Raw genomic sequence first — 21,573 nt, forward strand, 5'->3', positions numbered from 1 at the left:
ATCTTCATGGCTGTCAAATCTTTTCAACTGAACATTGTGAATGAAAATGCTGTGTCTGTGTTTTATGTCAACCAACAGTTTTTCCCCTAATTCAACAGGCGGTACAGATTTGAGAATGGGAAGCCCAGAGAGGAATATCACTCCAAGATTATTATATTCCAGGACTGAAGAATTCAGCTGTGGACTCCCTCCGCCGCCAAGCATCAGCAAACCACGCATGGGAACTGAGCATCAAGGTACTAAATTTAGACCTTCAGCTAGTGAGAGGTACTCCAATTCGATCTATTTGCAAAAGCTCGCAACAGGAAATCTCCCATATATGCCTCAAGTAAGAGACTGCCAAACTGCCTTGGAGATGCTCTGGAGATTCCCTTGGACAATATGTCAGCATTAGCGTTCCCTCCTCTACTGCCAATCCATTGGGAATGATTGAATCTCATGAATACAATGAATTGCATTCTGTTGTTCATTCAGGTGTCCCTTGGTGGCCTGCCAGATTCTGGTTTTAAGTCATAATAAGCTCTCGATTCGTCGATTTATAGATCTGCTGGCTCTTCCAAACCTTCTTGCGCTAAACAGACTTGTATGCATCCTTTTTGATGATCGCTGACTTGGCGGTATAGTTCCTTAGATCAGGTCTCTGGATTACATTGCTATTTTGGAAGAGAATCTCTGCATTATTCAAGCAGCACACAAGCCTTCTATGCTTGCCCAGTATGAACGTAAATGGCTTTGTTTTTGTTATCGTAACCTAGAAAAAGAAATAAATAGTTTGTCAGCTTCTTTAGATCAGGTTCTATCTTTCATTCCAGAGACTTCTGCTACTGGGGTTTAGATAGTCATGCAGAACCTATTTCTCAGCTCTGGGAACATATCAGAGTTCAGAAAATCATTCCTTCTCTTTGTCAAAACCATTAGTGAAAAGCCATGTCATCTTTAGCCTCTGGTTAAATCCCCTCATGGTAAGTGGGATCTCAACGTTAGTGCATCATGCAATGTGTCATAAAACCTTTGCGCTCATGACATTAAGTTGGTTTCATAGAAGGTCGCTTTTTCTTGTGGCCACAACTACAAGAAGGGTTAGCAAGTTGCAGCTCTTTGCGCTGAGGAACTTTTCAAAGCCCTTCATCGGGATAAAACTGCCCTTCAGACTCATCCACCTTATTTTAACTGAAGAGTGTGATGGAATTTCATTACATTAAAGAATGTCCGTACCAGAGTTTTTTTTTCGGATCCATCTTCTGATGCAGAAAGGGCCCTTCATAACTTAGACGTTAGGTGGGCCTTTAAGTTCTATCTCGACGACAAAGGATTCCAGTACTTCAAGTCTATTTGTTGCCTGTGTTAAAAGTGAGACGCTCCGGCCTTCAAAACTACCATCTGAAGATGGTCTGGTAAGCAAGGAGTCAGAAAAGGGGTGGCATTTAAACTTAAATAATAAGACATCCTTTCTTTCCCTTTACCTAGAGGAGTTGCCCTATCTAACTGAACTCTTAACTCTGCTGCTAGTTGTCAGGGTGGTTGTCAAACTTAAGAATCAGTCCTCTGTCCAAAAACGATCCTACTCCGACACTTCCACTAATCAAACCTATTCAGCAAACAGAAATGAAGCCAGGAGAATAACTCCCTTCGCTTCGTCCACATGGTTCACCCTTTTGGGGCTGGCTTTTGATAGTTTCTAACTACAGTTCTTGTAATTCCTCACAACAGGTATTCTTTCTCAGTATATATATTTCTGAGGTTTGTGGAATCTGCTTAGATCACATGCTGTGCATAAGCCGACATCTAGTCGAAGCTGCAGAATAAGTTGTTTTCGAAACTCAAAAAGGGACGTCCACAGGGCATGCCAGTAGTACTATCCCTAGTGTGATGTCCACTCTACCCATGGTCCGTCACGCGTCGCGGTCCCTCCGATTGTTTTTTTTCCCCACCATCATCGATGGACGCTTAATCACGGAGTTACTTTTTCGGCTAACACCATAGATTGATAAAGAATTAGTTAGTTACTCTTTCTATCCTTTTTAATCAGACTTTCAACAACATCTCGACGGCGTTGGAAAGGACGAAGGTTGAACAAAGACCTTGCTCGATGCACCTCTCTGGCCTTGGAAGGCCGCACTGGGCCTCGGCCCTAACAGTAGGGAGAGTGGGGGCGTGGCTAACTAGCCATGTGAGAGGCTGGAAGACTGACGCTCCTGCTGATCTGTCTACATCCTGAGCATGCCTGCCTGGCAAATCTCATGTAAACACCTCCAGAGAGCAGGATCTGCTCCGGGAAAGTGAGCAGCACACAGCGTGCCAAACCAGGTCCAGAAACGTTCAACAAGGACCGAGATAATTGTAAAAGAAAAGTTGCGGGACCTCCACGAACGGCCATCCAAAATGGCCGCCCGGGAGAACAAAGGACCCGGATAGACTGAAGCCCCGATGGACGAGGCGACGAAACTGCAAACATCGGATGTGGCAGAAGAAAGGAAGAGGGCGCCCACTGCGGAGAACGGACAGGAATGCACTGGGGAATATCTGGCGTAGAGTGAGCGCTGGCTAATATCACACGCGGGACAAAGACACAACCCGGAGGAACGCCAAACACGGATCTGCGTATTGACAGTGCGGACCGCAAGGCGAAGCGCGCCCAGCAGACCCGACACTGCATCTCCCCCAAAAAAGTGGGACAACAGTGCGAAAGGTAGTGGCAACAGCACACCGGGGAGGCCATAAGCAAGCAACAAGGGAAGGGAGCCGGGAAGGCGTACCAAAGCAGACCCCCACAGACGCTCAAAGTAAAGGATCGCCCAACCGGTGGAAGGACCTGGACAGGTCGTAGTCCCGGAGCAAGATGAGGTAATGAGAGAGTGTGGGTGCCCATCCAGCGAAGCCGCTCAGCGCTGGGAATGTCTGCCGATGGGAAGGGAGTTCAAAAGAGACAGCGACCTAAAAGATACGAGGGGCCCAAGGTAAGGCACTGCTGAATTGAAGGAACCGCACCAAGCGAGCTGCATAAATCGTAAAACCTGCCCATAGAAGCGACGGCCCCTGGATAAAACTGAAACAAGAGCACAGCATCAAGCCCCTCCGAAATGGGAAGCCCATAGCTGAAGTCAGCTAAGGCAAGCACAAGGCGACGGACCAACAATCCAATCTTAGGTGGCGAGATAGCGGCTGGAACATTGGTGGAGGTTGCCTCGCGACATATACCGCTACTGCCCCACATTGAGAGGGCAAAGGTACAATAGACTGGGAACCAGCGGAGTGCCCCCCCCCCCTCAAAAACTGGTGCTATCGCAATAGAGAGAACCTGTTAACGCTGGCCAGGAGAAGTACCCCTGAGAAGGAATAACATACGCATAGTAGGGCTCCCGGAAGGCGAAGAGGGATCGAACCCTTCAGACTATATTGAAACCATGCTGCTGCAAGAAATTGAAGGAGAGGCACTCGCCCAAGGATTTGCGGTGGAGAGAGCACACCGGACACTAGCACGGAAACCGGCACCATGAGCCCCCCCCGGCAGATCATTGCCAAGATATTAAACTATTGAGACAGGGAAAAAATCCTGGAATACCTCCGGAAAGGGGGCACAATACGGAGGGCATCTGCGTCCATAACAGCATACCCGGATTACACTCTTCAGCTGCAGAGACGCCGACTAAACTGCGGAGCAGTAAAGAGAAGATTACGCAAAGCAGGCTACAAATACATGCTGATGTACCCGGCGAAACTGAAAGTATTTCATAAAAGCAGGGCATTGTTCTTTGAGACTCCGGAAGAAGCTATGAATTGGTTGGATGCACAGAATGGCCCGTCAGAGACGAACGATCAGCGGGATACCGGAATCGACAAGTGAAGCTGCGATCACAATGACAGAGGTGCTGTATAAACAATGACAATGGGACTTGAATATAGATCCGCATATGGCAGAGGGAAGAAGGGCAATGTACACGGGCGGGCGGGACACAAAGTAGTATAAATGCGAGAGACCCAGAGGATCCAACTCGCACTCCATTAGATAGACTAGTTGGGTTGCCAGTAGTGTGGCAACCCCCTGCTGTGTTCCTAGCACCGGCGTAACCAGGGTAGGACTAAATGCGGGATAGTCTGAGATCCAGGGATGGAGCTGGGCAACAGTTGGGGTTAGAGAGGAAGGGGTGCAGGGAGGGAGTTGGGGAGTTTGCAATGGAGTTAGTTAGGGAACAGCTTATATCCATGCGATGCTGCGAGTTACTCGGAAGACATGGGAGGACAGAAGCAGGATGGGATATGCATGAGGGATGGGAGACCTTAAGATAGTAACCTGGAATGTCAGGGGACTCGATAGCGATTTGAAAAGAAACAAGATCATGATGTACCTGAGGAGGCAAAAAATAGACATTGCCTTGCTACAGGAAACCCACCTAGCAAAAGAAAAACAAGAGGTGATACCGAGAAAATGGAAGGGGACCACCATTGGAGCAACGTATTCGGCATATTCCATGGGGGGGGTAATCCCTTGGATTGTGCCATACGTACCCTTTCAGTTATTGCAGTCCACAAAGGAGTTGGACGGGAGAATGGTGGCGATACAGGGAATGGTGGAAAACGCGGAGTTGTGTATTATTAACTCATAAACCCCAAATCAGGCTACCGTGGCCTACTTTAAGGCCCTGTACGGTAAAGTCGGTCTGTACCTGGGGGGTGCGTTCATATGGGGAGGAGACTTTAATTCCACGCTAGACCCCAGGGTGGACAGATCAAACAAAAGACTAGACAAGCCTACCCGCGCAGCCAAAACCCTGAAGACCCTGCTAAGCGACTTCCAGCTGGAAGATATATGGAGACTCAGCCACCCACATGATAGACACTATTCACATTACTCTCCCCCACAAAATCTGTACACACAATTAGATTACATGTTGGCCAACCCGGAACTCACCGGGGAGATAGTGAGGTCGGAATATAAAGCAAGGGTCCTATCGGACCACTCACCCTTGATCTTAACGTGGCAACATCAGCCCCCCAACATGGCTGCTCAGAGCCGAAGCACTGAAAGATACAGACTTCAGGGAGGACCTGAGGGATGAAATAATAGAATGTTTCGAAAATAACACTGGAAGCGTAGCATCGGAAAGCACTCTGGGAGGCATTTAAGGTAGTGGTGAGGGGTGCAGCAATATCAAAATCCAAAGGGCTCAAGGGGATATAGTAAAAGAGTTGCAAGGAATGAAAAGCAAACTAGAAGTGATCATGAATAAAGGGGACACCTCAGAGGAAGATGCCGAAGCCATGAGCCTATTACAACAAGAATGTATAGGATATTGGGAGAGACTATGCAACTTAAATTATAAGAAATACGTAGAAAGGCAGCATGCAAGTGGAGATACGCCGGGGAGGCTGTTGGCATGGCTATACAAACATGAGACGCCTGGACCAGCGATAAGAGAGATAAGGGGAGAGAATAGCCAAACATTGGATACCCAAGAGAGCGTAAATGGGGGATTTTTTAAATTCTACCAACACCTATACGAAGACACTGGAGGGGCGGACGAGAACGAGATGAGAGAGACATTAGAGGACATTGGGTTACCTAAATTGAGTGCAGAAGAGAAAGAGAACTTAGATGCCCCCATTACACTAGAGGAGTTAGAAATAGTGGTCAGACAATTACCCACTAGCAACGCCCCGGGGATGGATGGGCTCCCTACTGAGTTCTACAAAACATACAGGTTGGAGGTGCTTCCCCCGTTATTGGCTGTGTTAAATGAGGCCTTCGAGATACGGAGACTACCCGAATCCCTGAGAGAGGCAATAATTATCCCGCTTCTCAAACCAAACAAGCCTAGAACAGACTGTGGGTCGTAGAGACCGCTATCCATGCTAAACCAGGATAGTAAAATACTTACGGCAGTGCTAGCAAACAGACTTAGACTGGTCATGTTCCATGTAGAAGTATAGCTGATAACCATAGACGGCTCCACTGCGTCATGGAACAGACAGTAGGAGACGCAAACAAGTGGCAATCGTCTCACTCGACGCAGTGAAAGCCTTTGATTCTGTAAGGTGGCCCTGGCTGATGGCGGCCCTGAAGGAATATGGAATGGGGTCTGGGTACTTGAGGTGGGTGAAGCTGCTGTATAGCTCACCACTTGCCGGAGTCAAAACGGGAGCTATTATCTCGGACAAATGGCAGCTCAGTAGGGGTACCAGACAAGGCTGCCCATGGTCTCTGATGCTGTATATCCTTGCACTGGAACCCCTAGCAATATATTTAAGGCAACAATATGAAAGGGTAGGGGTCCATACTAAGGAGGGGCCGCACCTAATATCATTGTATGCAGACGATATGCTGCTGTATCTGAGATATCCAGAAGAAAACCTGCAATACATCTTAGAAGTAATGGAACAATTTGCGTTATTCTCCGGCATAGCGGTGAACCCCAAGAAGTCGTGCATATTTCCCCTAAGGAGATATAAAGGGATTGCGCAAAATAACCTGCCAGTTCTACAAATACCCTGGGAGACTAGAACGTTCAGATATTTAGGGATCAATATTTATCATGAGGTAGAAGATCAACACAAACGGAACACAGAAAAAGCAGTAGCTAACATTGAAAACAGCTTGAAGTTCTGGGCAAAGCTCCCTTTGGCTATGATGGGAAGGGTGGCATTTTTGAAAATGGTTGTATTGCCTAGGCTGTTGCACTTTTTTTTAAATCCCATATATGTTGCCCAAACGCTTCTTTGGTAAACTACAGAGCATATGTTAGAGGTTTTATCTGGCACAATACCAGGAATGGGATTGCCTTATGGAAGTTACAAAATGCGTATGAGAGAGGGGGCATAAAATTGCCCAACTTCGAGATATACCATATGGCCGGGCAACTACAGTATGTGGGTAAGTGGCTATCCGAAGAGGCAACGGCAGAGTCCAGACTGCTGGGGTCTGAATGCGCACTGTTTTTTCTGAAAGAACTGATATGGCTGCCCAAATCGGAATTAAAAGGGTGATTGAAGCTGTTAGAAGTGGGATGGAAGACATGGTGCAAGGCATGTCAGGTCATAGAGAACCCGACTCCATGCTCTCCCCAAGTGCCGCTAGTGGGGCTGAGGGGAGTAGACGAACATCTAAGAAAGACGATACGTAGACACTGGGAACCAGTGGGCATAGCAACACTGGGAGATGTGTGGCGTGATGGGAGGGTACTGGAATTTAAAACACTAATGGAAGAAACTGGAGTACACTTGGGGCAATATATTACCTACACTAGACTGGTAAAGCAGATAAGAGCCTCATGGTCTGAAATAGAGCTAGAAGACCAACCAGATTCGGCCATTGAGACAATATATGATATCTCGGAAGGAGGGCATGAGGTATCCCGGATTTATTAACTGGTAATGTCCAGGTTGGAGAAGGAGGTGACCCAGCTGAGACGGGAGTGGGAGGAGGATGCTGGGGAACCCATGCTAGACGGGCAATGGGAAAGAGCACAGAGGTACCACAAGAAGGTGTCAGGGAACGCAATACTACAACAGATTCAGCTAACCTGCCCCAAATGCGGGGAAGTGAACACAGGGATGATGCACATGTTTTGGGCATATCCGGAGATTCGGAAATTCTGGGGGGAGGTTACCCACCGCTTCATTGAGAAAGGTATTAAGTTAGATGTGGAATCAGTGTGTGCATGTATGGTGGGAGAATTCACTAGACCGCGTAAAATGAAACGTGTGTGCAAACTTAAGGACTTGGCTTACATGCTGGCCAAACACAGAATAGCTATTGGGTGGAAAGCGTGCCAGAGGCCCAAGAGGTGTGGTGGCATGACCTTCTGAAATGGGCTGAATTGGAAACGGCAGCATGGTATGAAGCGGCCTACAGGGGGGAGGATGATGAAGTGGGAATGCTGATGGCCTGGATACAGCTAATGGCTACAGTATCTAAGCCCACCCGGGCCAGCCCACGTGAACTTGATACCTCTGGGAGCACGGAAGGAGAGGTGCTCCTGGAGGAAACATAATTAAAGGAGCAATGGAGCAAGCTCGAGTTAAGGGGGAGGGAGGGGATGGCAGTGGTAAATACATGTTAATGCATATGATGTTTGGACGCTTATAACTTTCACTGTCGGGTGGGCTGTAGTGTTTGTAAACTGAGAAAATAATTTAAAAAAAAAACAGTAGAGAGAGTGGGGTTGGACATTTATTAGGGCTCTCTAAGAGAATGCATATTCCCCTTTACCCTCTCTATTCTCGCCTTGCTGCCCTTCATTTAAACCATGGAAAACACGCCATTTAAATTCTGCCCAAGTTACAATACAAAGTTTCTGTGGAAAGACAAGCACTGTGTGTGCAATCTTTGCCTTGCACGGGACCACGACGAGGGCCATTGTTGAGCTTGTCAGCTCTTCAAAGCGAAAAAACACTCAAGGATCGAAAGGCCAAACGTTGGGCCCACCACGCCATGCAGGCTGAGGCCGCATTGGATGTGGATGGGGCATCAAGCGACGGCAGCTTCGCTGTCTTTTTGGACGGCGAAGGCACGGGGAACCGATCGATTCCTATGTGCTAGCCCGACCCCAATAGACAGGCCGGCGGCACTGTTACGGGGACGACATCCGGCGGCAGTAGCACACATAGTGCAACTCACACCAAACACATATCCCGCTCCCGAAAATCGATGACAACATCCTCGACATGGCCAGACACGGCTCCAAGAGGAAGGTCCACAAGTTCCCTGTCCTCTGGGCAGTCAAGATCTCGATCGCCACACGACAGGCCCCCAAAGTCGCACGTAGAAAGGCGACATGGACGGCGTGCCTAAAATAGCGGCCAACAGCCGAGTATCGGAGGATGCAGCTTCGGACCGGCCTCCCGCTGAGATTCGACTTCTGACTCCGTCGAAATCGGCGAAAAGTTCCAGTTCCTCGAAATATCACAACTGGTCCAAAAAACATGTCCCTGAGACGCTTCTCAAGGGGAGAACCTCGTAAAAACATACTTCTAAAAGCCACCAGTCCAATAAAACTCACCATTCCCACATGGAGAAAGTTAATAGTACACCTCACAAGGAAAAGGGTATGGATTCCCATGGGGAGGGTACTTTAACAGGTGCCTTAAAACACAAGCAACCTATACAAGAAACGCCACAGACTCCCATATCTGTACCATCTTTAACTAACATACCAAGCTCTTCATAATGGTCCTGTGGGGACATTGATGGGGTTATGTGCAGAATACATTTTTTGGCAAATTTCTTTGAAAAGAATCCTCAAACCTTATACAACCTACAGAATACGCCAGCCACTACTGCCGCATCCACCTCCCAACCCCTGGCAAAGAGGCACCGCCCATACACTCTCTTGATCAGTCCCCAGCTACACCCAGTGCAATATGGTCAGTATGATACTAATTCAGACACTGAACAGCAGGGGACCCATGGGGGGGTCAATATTACGATGAGGGCGACGTCTACATCATGCCCTCTCCCAACCATCTTGATGTGCCAGTGGCAGATTCACCAGTGGACAATCAACCCCAGTTAAATGATATGCTCTTAAAAGCTGCTGAGCATTTTCAAATCCAAACCCAAGAGACTCAGGTGGATAAAGATTTTGTGGAGGATATCTTGGGGGATTAAAATGCTGTGTCCCAGTTTATACCCCTCCTTCAATCTATACAGAGGAAAATACAGCCATCACTAGAGACGCCATCCAAACAATGGCTGTAAACCCACGTATTGAAAAGTTGTTCCCCTGCACCTACAGATCCACTCTATATAAGGGGTCAACTTGAACCTGATTCGTTGGTAGTGACTACTACAGGAAAGAGGGCTGGAACACTGCTAGCGCCCCCTGAAGCACCCCCAGATGAAGAAAGCAAAAAGCCTTATACTCTAGGGAGAAAGGTGGCCACGTCAGCGGCCTTCCAAACAAGGATTGCAAACAACACCACATTATTGGCGAGTTATAACTGCCATAAGTGGGATGAGGTTGCAACTCTAATGGCACCAGCACCTGAAACCCTCAAGTCACAACTCTCCCTCGCAGTAGCGGAGTGAAAGGCAGTATCGAGCTGCATCCTGAATAACAATCTGGATGCCGCAGATAACGTAGGCAGAATCATCGCCGAGGGAACAATATTGAAATGCCATGCATGGCTTCCCCAGTCCGGTTTCAAATTGGAAATGCAGGCAACTCTATTAAACATGCCAATAGAACCTAATGTTCTGTTTGGAAAAGCCATTGAGGATGCTCTAAAATCGGCCAAAGAAGAGTACGACACTCTCATATCCCTAGGCCAATTAACTACTAATCCATCAGGCCAAAGAGGTGGAAGTAATTTTCACCGCTTTCGAGGCCAAAACTCACAAAGGGGTTCCAGTTATGGACAAAACCAGGGCTCATCCTGGGGAAACAATCAGGGACAGGCTTCGCAGGGTTTCCAAAGAGCCCAGCACAGATCTTGTGGCCGGGGGAGGTCCTCCACTTCCAGAGGTGGAGCTACACCTCCTAAACAATGACCACCTGCTTCAGGTCCCCTCCCATGCCTCTCCAGTTGGAGGTCGAATAACACACTTCACCCACGCATGGGAGGGAATCACCTCGGACAAGTGGGTGCCATCAACCGTAGCATGCGGTTATTGCATGGAACTACTTGAGCGACCCTCAAACCATCTCCTGCGTCAAAAACCAACTATGAAGGAGGAGCAATGCATCCTGCTGGAGGAGGTCGCAACGCTGTTACTCAAGGACGCCATCGAAATCGTCCCGGTGAACCAGGTAAACAGGGGTATCTATTCAACCTACTTCCTTGTGCCAAAGAAAGATCTAACAATGCGCCCAGTATTAGACCTGTGCCCTGCAAACACCTATGTCAAGCCACAAAAATTCTGCATGACAACGCTACAAGAAGTAATCCCACTGCTAAAGCGGGGGGACTACATGGCAACATTGGATACGAAAGTTGGCTATTTTCATATTTCAATGTTCCCAGCGCACAGAAGATTCTTGTGTTTCAAAATAGCAAACCAGTACTACCAATTCGAGGTGCTACCTTTTGTCATAGCTTCCGCTCCGAGTGTATTCACCAAGGTACTGGCCGTGGTGGCAGCGCACCTGCGCAGGGAGACAATCCCGGTGTTCCCCTACCTGGAAGACTGGCTGATTACAGGGGAGTCTCCCCGAATTTTCAGGCAAAATACTCCAAGAACCATAAACCTTCTCTTCCAATTGGGCTTCTCAATAAACGAGAAAAAAATCTAGATTTGTACCAAGTAAAACCAAACAGTTCCTAGGAGCTGTTATAAACACGGAAGAAGGGTTAGTCTTTCCTTCAAAGGAAAGAGTACAAAACATGTTACTGCAAATACATCATTATCAAGCTGGTCACAAGATATGCATACGCAAAGCTAGCATTTCCTAGGCATGATGGCATCTTGCATCCACCTGGTCCCACACGCACGTTTGCGCATGGTCCCATGCAGGAGTGTGGTTGGCGAAACATTAGTTTCGCCAACACTGGTACAAAACCTTTGCTGGTGGACAAAGGAGAATCTGTTGAAGGGAAAACCCTTCCAATATCCGGAGGTGCAAGCGGTGATAACAACGGACACGCCACTCTCCAGGTGGGGGGCACATCACCTTCATCTCACAGCACATGGTCTGTGGACTCGCATCACAGCACAGAACCACATCAACATGCCGGAACTTCTAGCGATATACAGAGTGTTTCAGGCATTCGAAGCACAACTGACAAATCAGTCAGTACAAATCCTAATCGACAACACCACTGTGCATGTTCTACATCGACAAGCAGGGAGTCACACATTCTCCAAATCTGTCCAAACTAGCACAGAGAATATGGAAATGGGCACTCAGACGGGGGATGTTCCTATCTTCCCAACATGTGTCAGGGGAACTCAACACCCTGGCAGACTCGCTGAGCAGAGATCGTCTACCAGAGGAACACAAGTAGCAACTAGACACAAATGTTGTAGACCACATCTTCTCACAATGGGATTTCCCCAGGCAGACTCTAAGGGGAACGCCCTAAGGATGAGCTGGTCAGGGAAATTTGCTTACCCTTCCCCCCCCACCCCCAACTCCTCTGATGAGCAGGGTGGTGAACAAGATTTACAAGGAACCAATGACGCTCATCCTAGTTGCTCCCATGTGGGCAAGATAACCATGCTATCCACATCTGCACAAACTGGCGATGTACGATGCCATCAAACTCCCGTGCCATTCCAATCTGCGGACCCAACATGAGGGAATGACAGTACACCCTCAACCTCACTCTATGAACTTGGTAGCATGGCGTTTGGACACCTAAATCTTTCACAGAGGTTTATGGATATCCTCAAGGAAGCACGTCACCCAAATACCAGAAACTGTTATTTCGACAAGTGGAGGAGATTTGTAATTTGGTGCCAGTCTAAGCAAATGACCCCAGTGGATTGTACCCCATCCCACATTCTAAACTATATGCGTCACTTGTTCGTATTTCACTCGATAAAGGTCCACCTGGTAGCTTTATCAGCTTACACCACCTCTCAAAGTACAGGATCATGGTGGAAAGCTCTCATCATTAAAGCATTCATGGACAGAGTAAAAATACTTCCCCTCCAATTTCAAACCCACTGCCAGGCTTGGATCACAATGTAGTACTCGAAAAGCTCATGGGACCCCCCTTTGAGCCTATGCATAAGTCAAGTCTAAAACACCTGACATACAAATCTGCCTTCTTATTGGCCATCACATCCATAGCAAGAATTGGTAAACTTCAAGCATTGTCAGTGCAGGACCCTTTCTTTGTCATATACAAGGATAAATTGGTTTTACGAACACACCTTGGTAAATCTCAATTTTTCCCGTAAACCAATCCATTGAGTTACTGCCATTCTTCCAGAACCCTACAAGCTCATCTGAGAAAAAACTCCATACACTAGATGTATGGAGGGCGGTCCTTTACTTTGTAAACAAGACCAGACTGCTCAGAAAAACAGAGCAACTTTTTTATCTCCGTAGCACCAGGCAGAGAAGGAGATTGTATTTCCAAAAATGCAATCTCCAAATGGATAGTCAGATGCATACAGCTCTGTTACTCATCAACCAAAATACTGCCTTTCACACATAGAGCTCACTCCAGAGGGGGTCCAGGAGCTACTTTGGCTTTCATCGCAAATGTCCCGCTGAACACCATTTGCAAAGCAGCTACATGGAGCTCAGTACACATTTTCACTCAGCACTACTGCATTGATACTCATTCCAAAGCAGATAAACAGGTGGGACAAGCGGTTCTAAAACACCTATTTGCCGCTGGACCTTCTCACTACCCACCACCTTCTCCTAACACTGCTTGCTAATCTATGCACAGCATGTGATCTAAGCAGACTCTACAAGCCTCAGAAGGGATACAGCACTCACCGTAATCTTATTTCTGATGCTTGTATCTGCTTAGATTCACATGCGCCCACCCTTCCTCCCCTTGGAGAGAAGGTGCATGGATGTTTATATGAGCTTTATCTGATACATATCTGCTTTAAGACACCTGTACTCAGGCTATACTTCATGCTACCTCATGTCAGAAACATAACAATCTGAGGGACCTTGACGTGTGAAAGGCCATGGGTACATTGAAGATCACACTAGGGATAGTATTACTGGCACGCCCTGTCGACGTCCCTTTTCGAGTTTCGAAAACAACAACGGTAATACCCTGCAGCTTCCACTAGATGTCGGCCTATGCACAGCATGTGAATCTAAGCAGATACAAGCATCAGAAATACTATTACGGTGAGTAATGTATCATTATAATATATTCATAGACGTATCTGCCTCTTGGCTCTGGCAACAAGGCAGACTACTCCCGTAATGCCCTTGGCTCTTTCCACAAGCTCTCTGACAAGGGCAATTGCTCCTGTAGTAATCTTTGTCCTGGATAGCTCTAATGTTGTTATTGTGACAGTGGACATTACTGCTGGGACACTCTTCAAACTGGGTATCTTTTCTACAGTTTCTGTGGTGAGGGAGATTACTCTCGAGGCACTCTACACTGTTGGTATCTCTTCTGTATTCAGTGTGACGAGGGAGATTACTCATGAGATGCTCTTTACTCTCACCAAAACTCCTAACAAGGCTCCCATTACTTTTGTTCTTGAGGAGGCACATCACTAGTTCTTCCTGGAGTGTTGGCCTCGCTCTCTCTAGTCAAAAGCTCTTTTCATGTCTCTCTCTGCTTCCCGCTGCACCGCGCTGGCTCAGCGGGCTTCTTGACTACACGATCAATGACTTGTGTAATCTATGTCAGATAAACCAAGAACACCCAGGCCCATTCGGCGCAGCACCTCCTAGCCCAGCACCACCGGAGCATAATCTGAAATTGTGCGTGCCAGGATATTGACCTTCTCCTAACCATTCTGTAATCATGTCTGATCTCAAAAGGTAATCCAAGTGCAACGCCGACTGATGGACCGTGGAGCTATACGTATAGACCTGCTCATCCCCATGCCTAGTCCTCCAGATATCATTCAGCTCCCACTCCCAGCACACCTCCTTAACTTATTGGTCGATTTCAAAAGTGGCCTCTGGATCTCCCCAGTTCTAGCCAACCGTGGCTCCAACGCCACGTTAAAATCTCCCACCCATTCAATCACGGCAGGGTGGCCCTGATCTAGTTGCTGAGCTATTCATTCCGGCGTGTCCACCGCAACCTGATTAGGACCGTAGTAGTTAATGTAATTGCCTACCCATGCATAACTCCCATAACAAATAGCGCGCTGCCCTTTTGATCTTTAATCATTTTTGTCACGTGAAAACCAGCTGAATTATGTATCGATATACAAACCTCTCTGGAATAGGAGGAATAAGAAGAGAAGAAGCAGTGACATCCCCAGCCATGCCCAAATCGTGATTCCCCCGGTGAGGTAAGGTGGATTTCTTGTAAGAACGCCACGTCGATGTGATGACGTTTCATGTACAGTAACACCTTGCAGTTCTCAGATGGACATTTCAAACCCTTGATATTCCAAGTCATAAACTTCAGCCCTCTGGCCATGCTACTGCGACACATCCATGTATATCTCCGGGTCTTTCAATATACACTACTTCAGCAACCCGACCATGAGTCTTATCAGCGTCCCCAACTGGTCCACATCCAACCACCCCCAGTGCGACCATTAACCAACGAGAAGGAGTCTGAACATCAACTGAAGGCAACTCCCCGAACTACTGCTCCCTCCAAAAAACAACCCAACTGTCATGACCCCTTGGGACGCAATAACACACAACACAACTCACACACCCTAAGGTGGTAGTCGCATGCATAAGAGGTGGGGAGAGGGCTGGACTTCCCTGGTTGCTGGCTGGCGTAGGAAAGGCTGGCGCATGAATCTCATGGCCAATTTTGGTGTATTACTGCCGCAACTAAGATGGCCACCAGATATGGACACCAATCCGAATCCAAGATAGCCCCTAGATATCCCCAGTGCTTAGGCAGGCCTCGCGGTTTAAAAGCACAGGCTGCAGCCCGGGCCTATGAAACCGCACCCTGGGCCACACCCTGTGATTTGCGTTGTTTCTGCAGTTCAAGCAGCAACTAACGGTTACCGTTCCCGCTACTGTTCTCCCCCTCTCCTGCCTGTTCCCATACTTACCAGCCTGCTACTCACCTGCCTCCAGATCCTGCCTCGCTCCTCCCTTGAGCGTGTCTATGAGGAAGCCGCGCAGCTCGGGCATCGCGCCTGCCCGTGCTACACCCCTCCCGGCTTACCTGATATTTTCCTGCACTCCGGTACTTCGGTAGCAGCAAACTGTAAATCCACCTGCAGGAACAAAGAGACAACAAGACGTTAAGCACCGTTTATTGAAGCCACGCTTCTGTTGCGCTGCGATGTGCATGCAAAGACATTTGAGGAATTTTAAAGCAGCACCACGCTGCACATGCTGTACAAGCAAGATACTTTAGAAGAGTAGGAGCGAGATAGACTGGGCGCCTTGCCCCAGCACCATGTGAGTCGCAGCAGGACTGGCCCACTCATTACCAGTGAAGGAACTGGTTTGGTGCCTACCTTGGGTGCACTTCAGCAAAACAAGAGGTGAGCCAGCCTGCCAGTTCAACCATGGGCAGAGGGGAGGAGGTGTGAACATATCTTGTCACTAGATCGCACGTTTCTGCCACATCTCGGGCACGCATCACCAGTACTGGGACCTACTCATCCAACACTGAGGGGATATCATCCAACCACTCCCTAGTGCACCACACGCAGGGCTATTTTCGCCTACTGTGTAGCTGTGCGGAAGGGGTGGTTTGGAACATGCACTCAACATCCGAGGCGAGGCGCTCCCACAGGGCACGAGGTAAGCGTTAGACCAACAGCCACTCTCCTCCCCACCAGCAACTCCAACATGCCAGTCACTTCCAACTGACCAAAAACCATGGGCTCTCTTAAGCTTCTGCATGAGGGCAGCCCAGCGCCCAGCCACCCCTTGCACCCAAACTATTATAGTCGCTTTCCTAACGCCACCTCCAACTTATATATCGCATTATTGGACATCTGCCTTCAGTATGCAATTACACATCATGGTGAATTTCCCCTCCGCACCACCTGCTCATTGTTCCCTCTAAGCTTTGAGGTTCTTGGCAGCGACTCTAGGGAAGCGTTGGTTTCATCCAGGGTTTGAAAAAACAGTACCCACCACTCGTGTTCCACTCTGAGTTTAGCTGGAAAGAGCATTGCAAATCTCATGCCCCCTGTCCTGATAGTTCAGCATCTGAGCTATGATTGGACGAGCCGTGCACCCGGAACCATTTTCTTCCCACTGGGTATTCGATGTGCTCTTTCCACAATAAACACTACAGAGAGGTCCTCACCTCCCAGCACCTCACGTAGGATCGACTCAACCAGAGGGTCCATGGTTTTACTGATTCAGGAACACCCACTATCCGTAGATTGTTGCTTCTGGAGTTAGATTTAAGATCCTCCTGTTTATCCGCTAGTTCCTTTAAAGCCCTTTTCACTTGGGCAAGCTCCTCTGTTGTGTTGAAGATTCATTTTCGACCGTAGCGACCCGTCCTTCAACCTCGTCCAGTCTCTCCCCATGCTTATCTAAGTAGACCTGCATATGCTCTACTTTACATGTCGGAGGATCCATCTTCACATTTAACGATTGTATACTGGCCAGTAGCTGATTGAACATCATTTTGAAATCATTAAACGCTCCACTGGCATCTTGTGGTGAGGGCTGAGAGCTCACACCTAAGGAATCCTCCATCACTGTGCTACTTTTGACCTGAGTCAGTGTCTCAAATTGTAGCTTCGATTGTTTTTTGCCTGCTTTACCCAATTTGCACACCTTGCTGTGCCCCAGGTTCCTGATCTCTATTATGCTCCTAATGCCTCAGGCGTTTTGCTGGAGTACCGGTCTCATGGACGCAGGAAATTGCTCAGTGTTCCATGCAATGCCGCCCCACGCACCACCCTTGACAAAGCCAAGAAAAACAACAGGACCGGGAATCACACAGCAGCTGACGCCTCACCTCCTAGGCATAATCATCTCACCAATTCGCCCTTCAGCTCATTAAAAATAACAGCAACATTCCGTGTGTCAGGGAGGGTGATGTATCAAATATCCACCACGGGTTACCAAAACCCTGTGTGTCCTGGTTCCGCAACCCGCTTCACACCCCAGTTGTGCCATTGAGCATCCTACTCTGCTCCTATGCAGCAGCCTGCCCGTTAGTCATGCAGGGGCAGTGTAGACACTACACATCGAATGAGCGCACCCTCCAGGGTTAATGTCATATCACCGCTAATGTGGCAGTCACCTGTCTCAGAATCTGAAGCACAGCTCCAGTGGCCTGTGTATTTACCCGGCCAACAACACTACTCCTGCAGGTATTGCCACTTTATCCACCAATAGCTGCCAAAGGGTGGCACAAGTCTCCTCCACCTGGCCTCCTTCTTTTACTGTAACTCCTTATGGCAGTCCCATACAGCCGGCACGTTGTGCCCACTTCAGGCTTTATCCAATCGGTCCTGCGATTCCTCTAGATTTGGGGCACCACGATCGTATGGAGAGCCAGGTGCTCCCCAGCCTGGGGTGCAGACCTCATCCCACTTCCCTCTATAAGCACCTAAAGGATGTCTGCACCACAGGCTGCAGAACATCACCCACCAGCTCAAAGGAGCACAGCACGTCCCGCTCCTTGTCCACTCTTCATGCCCCTGCACTGGAACTCCTTCACTGCTTACCCTTCCATGGGCACAGCCCACTGCAGGCCTATGGGGATCCACGCACTCCAAATTCAGCAATGAACACCACACTTCACGCCGGTGGGTCACTCACAATGGTATTGCTTGCCACCAGCAACTCCTCAGCCAACGCTGGGATCGGTGGTTAAATTACAGATCTTGGGTATTGAAGTTACATTACATATCCCAGGAGGATAGCTCAGCGGCAGCGTGCGCGTCTTGGAAGCAAGACGACACAAAGCAACAACAGGTTCGATCCCCGGGTCCGCGCTTAGAAACCTCTGGGTGTTTAAGCGCGTTATAAATACGTAACTAAGACAAAAAAAACAACACAATTACACAACTAAGAAAAACAAACAATTCCTGTAACTGCGCCTCGATGCCTGTGGGCTGTGTGAGCGCTTTATAAATGTTAAATAAATATGCCTCACCACCTCCCGCCATCCCTCCGCTCCCATTCAGGCAGTTTGAGGTGCTGCTCCGGCGCTTGTTTCCCCGGCATTCTCTGCGATATTGTTTCCTCCTCCCTGCAGCAGTGTTTGGCCCACACCATCGGCTGCTGACTTGCTCTCTTTTCCAGACCCGGATCAGCTTGTCGTCCCTTACTGTGGGCTCTCTCCCCGCTGCGCGGGCCAATCACGCCATCCACACAGCACGTAGTTGTCAGCGATATCTGCCGGCTAGCAGGGATTTAACTCTGAGAGTGTGCTCACCTCAATGTCACTTGCCAGGTACTAGCTGCGTTCCCTGCACTGGGCCCGCCTCTCTGTCATATTGTTTCCCCGTGGTGGGCACCCCGCTATGGTGTAAGCCGGGACCGCTGGATTTCTCAGGGATGAGCACCGGACATTCATCCAGCAGATGCTATGCCATCTGGTAGGATAGCGAGTCGGGAAACGCCACTATATTTTTGGGATCGATCAGGGTGCGAGGGAGCTCATGTGCTCGTTGCCATTTCGGCTGGGCTCACTAGCTTCCTCTGGGCCACTCCTTTACAACCAGCTCCAGCTCAGCCACTACTGCCCACAGAGGCACCACAACCTTAGCAGCCAACAACTCCTGCCATGCTGGCACCCATCAAGGACTCGGATGGTTATGCCCCACAGGATCCCTCAGACACACCAGATAAAGATTTGTCTAGTCAGGTGAACGAAGATGTTTCTCGCTCCCCTAAGGCCTTATAAGCAGATGCTTGGCTTTCTGAGTTCCTGGAAGTTCCCACCTCTGAGGTGCTGCAACAATAGTCTGGACTCCTGACTGTGAGATCTTCTAGTAAATGCGGATTACACATACAAAAAGACGTGTTGGCAGAGGCTTGCAAGATCTGGCAGAGACCACATTCGGTTCCGCCTAAAAACTTGCTACAGTTCCCTCACTTCTCAAAAACGGTGTCTCACCCCACACCCTGAACCTCACTTGAGTCGTTGCCTCAGCCACACACTGCCATAGCGCCATCGCCTCCTCATCAGCAACTTTACTTGGAAAGGTTGATCAGTCACTTGAAGCTCATGGATGTACGGTTTATGCTAATGATTCACTTCACTTTAGGCAGGCCAATCCAGACACGCTTATGGCTGCTCCCAATGAAAAACTGTTGACGGCAATCTGTGACATCCATACTTATCTTCCCTCCGAAAATCAGCAAGGCTTTAAGTCAGTTCTTGTCGCGGCAAAGCTTATCGCTCAGGACCTTTTTCTGATGCATCGGTACATCAAATAGACATTTCCAGCAGCGGCAATGCATTGGGTGCCTGCATGTGCAGATCGGCTTGGATGCACGCACAAGTTCACCCAGGAGGGGCAGAACAGGATATTGGACCTTCCCCTATGAAAGACAGGACTTGTTCCACTGTCCAAGGATGAGAAACTCAATAAGAGAAAGACCTTGACTCAGACAGCAGAATCCCTTGCAGTGCTCTCCAAACATGGCCACAAACCCTTTCTGCATTTATCCTACTCCAGGGCGGCCAGACAAAGATCCTTTGGGGAATTTCGTGGCTTTCAAGACAGGAAGACCAGAAACCCAGACAGATTGCCTAGCACTCATACGAGAAAGCAGCCACAAACATATTTCAAGGACTTCTCCTGACCTTCCTCCACAGCTTTCCCTGATTTTAAGAAACGGGGAACTGCATGTTTCAGGTCCATACAACACCATCGGCTGCAGGCCCAGTGGATACTTGCCATTGTTTACAAAGGCTGAACTCTTTCTGTACCTTACCATCCACATTCTGCTCATCCTGTCATCTAGATGGGATCTACTCCATTCCGGTGGGAGATCAACAAGCTTCTGGCTATGGAAGACAGTTCCCTCGGAGCAGAGGGGACAGGTTTTCTACTCAATATTTGCAGTGTCTAAAAAGAGTCAGGCTTGCCTGAAGGCAATTCTAGGTCTTTCCCTCTTTAATGTATTTGTATTCCCAATGGAAGATTCAAGATGATCTTGCCAGCACATATCTTGGGAATCTTATAAAATGATGACTGGTTTTGCTCAGTGAATCTCAGGGATTCTTACCTGCTTGTTTCCCATGGGGCAGTGGTCTTCAAACTGTGGGGATGACACCCTTTAGGGGGCCTGAGGGAAGCCCCCTGGAGCTTCCTCAGCTTTTCTATCCTTGGGAGCCATTTCAAATACAGGGCAGTCCCCTTTGTACTGAATTTGGCACCTGGGGTATTCAGCAAGCTTGTGAATGCAGTGGCTTGCTTACTTGGTCACAGGGTGGGCATGTTTACCCGTACCTGTACAATTGGTTGGTCAGGGCCCCATCAGCTCTGCAAGCAACGTCTTTGACCCAGCTTTTGGTGCATGCTATATTCAGCCTCTGATTTGCTATCAACTTTCAGAAGTCTACTCTAGTTCCATCACAGAAAATGACCTTTCCTGAATTTGTGTGGGATTCTCAGGCCGCAAGGGATGTTAAATCACAGCAGAGGATCGCAGACATCGCATTGGCAGTAACTCACTTCCAGAGGAAGTCAACCTTAGCTTGGTGGCTCCAGAGGCTCCTTGGACAGATGGCTGTGTGCTTGCTATGTTCTCCACTATCCCGCTAGAGGATGAAATGAGATGCTTCAAGCTACAATTAGCATGCTCCTGAGGAGCTAATATCTTCCATCCTGATTACAGCTTCTCTCTCTTTCACGGTCTGGCATGCTGCGGAGAGTGCAGCAACTTGTCCCAGGTGGAGTCAAGATCCTCCCCTTGTTGTGCTTTTAACAGTAAGGATCTAGAAATGGGCTACCGAATAACGAATGTCCCTAAAAGCTAGCTATCTTCCGGCTGTACTCCAAGCAGAAGCTGACCTTCTGAGCAGGCACACTTCCGCAAACTGAGTGGGAAATCAAACACTCTTTAC

General features: G+C 48.5%; 1 protein-coding gene across 11 annotated transcripts in view; it reads left to right on the forward strand.

Annotated features, from left to right (window-relative positions):
• Nucleotides 1–21,573, forward strand: part of JADE2 (jade family PHD finger 2) — a 1,406,581-nt gene that overhangs the window by 109,174 nt on the left and 1,275,834 nt on the right. For 3 of the 11 annotated variants that reach the window (XM_069652559.1, XM_069652566.1, XM_069652563.1), the window contains exon 3: nt 99–236. The exons of the other annotated variants lie outside the window; for them this stretch is intronic. The gene's annotated coding sequence lies outside the window, so the exon portion shown is untranslated. The remainder of the gene's footprint in view (nt 1–98; nt 237–21,573) is intronic. 11 annotated transcript variants of the gene reach the window in all.

The sequence above is a fragment of the Ambystoma mexicanum genome, chromosome 3p, assembly GCF_040938575.1.
Source record: "Ambystoma mexicanum isolate Mex_15411 chromosome 3p, UKY_AmexF1_1, whole genome shotgun sequence".
Classification (NCBI taxonomy): domain Eukaryota; kingdom Metazoa; phylum Chordata; class Amphibia; order Caudata; family Ambystomatidae; genus Ambystoma; species Ambystoma mexicanum.